The following is a 2,576-nucleotide window of genomic DNA, read 5'->3' as shown; positions in this document are numbered from 1 at the left end:
TGTGGGCTCATTTTCCCCCCTTAAGATACAAATCTCATCAGTTCCTTCTACCCTGTGACAGCCCTTCAGATGTTGGCAGAAAGTGACCAAGTCCTCTTGAGTCTTCTCAAACCAAACATAGTGGTGGGTGATGGCAATGAAATGAGTGTCTGGTTGTCTCACAAAAGCTAAGAAGAATAAGAATTTTAGAACCTGCCCTGTGGACACTAGATATATCTCTTATATGATTATGAATCTTTTATACAATTGTGTACCCCTTAGTGTTGCCATTCTTTCTCCTATTATGTATTTATTAATTAATTTATTATTTATTTATTTTTGTGCCAGGCATATCATGCTGTGAATTCCTTTTGAAATTGAACTGACCTAAACAATCCTAATATTTTGCAGAAATGCTGCTTCAAAGCCCTATGGCCCTCATCCCATAAGTAGAGTTTTAGAATGAAGTATCTAAATCTTTTTCTGCATCCACAGTGATAGTTTTCTGTCCCCACAAGGCTGTCTGTAGGTGAGAAATAGCATGGTATACTAAAAAGAGCTTCAGGGTTGGACTTAGAAAATTCAAGTTCAAATCTCAACAACTCTGCTTAGCAATTCTGTGCTCATTTGGATGTCACATAATGTTTTATATATCCAATTTATTTTTTTTATTTTTAAAATGGATGTAATAATCACCAGATCATGGAAGTGCTCTTGAAGGGTTAGTGAGATAACATATAAATTGCCTATCTCAGTGCCCGCATATAGTACACATCCAAGAGATGGTAATTCTTCCCTTTCCAATTAGTAAATTGACATGGTAATAGTAATGGCACCTTCCCATGGTTATAAGGATTGAATGAGATACCTGTGTAAAGAACTCTAGAGGACTATGCTACCTATTGTTTTAAAGTAATATTATTAGCAAATACATGTGTAGAAGAGTCAGAGTTGCACAGCCTTCTGGTTGGTGTGTGCTGAATTTCCAATCCTACGCCTGAGAAGGTAGGGTGTAGAGAAAACACAGGAGTTTGGCTAATTGCCTCAGTCGAAATTACATTCTCTCAGAGGAGGACTGAGTCAGGCAAAAACAAATAAAATTAGGAACTAGTGACAAGAAAATAGACTAATAAGGTTAGACTAACAATAAAAGGTAGGAAAATTAGTTAGGGGGAAAAGGTTGACAATTATAGTCCTCATTACCACTATCATTCTAACAGATCTCAGTTATTGTGTCTGGAACTGGGTTCGGAAGTCTATATATATATTCCTCTCAAATCTTCCCAGCAAGCTTGTTTCTTTCCACATTTTATAGGTAGGGAAACTGAATCTCTGAGAGGTTAAAGTACTTGTCTAAGATCACACAGCATGCAAATTTTAAGTGACAGATCTGGGATCCCAATTCAGACTCCAAAGCCACTCTATTGCTATGCCATGTCCTTACTCACTGGAACAAGACAGCATGATGTAACATGCTTAGAGTCAGGTACTAGTTATAGTTCTGGATTAAGCTTGTACTTGCTGTGTACCTTTGCACAATTCAGTTAACTTGTCTGATCCAGAGTTGCCACATGTATAAAATAAGGAAAATAATACTTATGAGTTGTTCTGTGGGATAAATGATATTGTATGTATAAAGTGTTGTGAGGGCCCCAGCATCACCAACATTATAGAATGAGATACTGGAGAATATCCAGTGACACAATCTGAGAAAGAAGGGTAAGAGAAACAGAGGGAAACCAGGAGCCGAGTAGTGTTTTCCAACACAAGAAAGAATGTTTCCAAAGAAAAGAGTGGCTAACACTGGAAAGAAACTGCAGATAAATACGAAAATGAGTGAAAATGTTCCCTAAAATCTGGCAGTAGAAAAGGTCACTTGTGATCTCAGGGAAAGAACATTGGGCTGGAAGGCAGGGTGCAATAAATTGGGAAGCTAATGGAAAGTAAAGACATGGAAACAGTGAGTGGAGACTACTCTGGCCAGAAATTTGGCTGAGGAAGGAAGAGAGATGAGGCTATTATTTTAGGAGGAGGCAGTGGGGGAGATTTTATTTTGCAGTGGGAAGAATTCAAATATGTTTGTGGGGTAGAAGGGTTGGACATAAGGTGGAAGGTAAATAACAAAGATACCAGTGAGAGAGGAGTTTTAAAATGAGGCATGGTTCTACTGAGTGAAGTAAGTCATAAACAGGAAGAGAAATATCATATGATATCGCTTATATGTGGAAACCTAAAAAAAAGTATACAAATGAACTTATCTACAAAATGGAAACAGAGTTACAGATGTAGAAAACCAATTTATGGTTACCTGGGGGAAAGGGGGGGAGGGATAAATTGGGAGATGGGATTGACATATATACACTACTATATATAAAACAGATAACTAATAAGGTTATAATAATAAGGTATAGCACAGGGAACTGTACTCAACACTTTCTAATGGCTTATATGGGAAAATAATCTAAAAAAGGGTGGATATATGTATATGTATAACTGATTCACTTTGCTGTATAGCAGTAACTAATACAACATTGTAAATCCACTATACTCCAATAAACTTTGTGTGTGTGTGTGTGTGTGTGTGTGTGTGTGTGTGT

This window comes from Tursiops truncatus, chromosome X (assembly GCF_011762595.2).
Source record: "Tursiops truncatus isolate mTurTru1 chromosome X, mTurTru1.mat.Y, whole genome shotgun sequence".
NCBI lineage: Eukaryota > Metazoa > Chordata > Mammalia > Artiodactyla > Delphinidae > Tursiops > Tursiops truncatus.
This window is presented reverse-complemented; position numbering follows the sequence as displayed.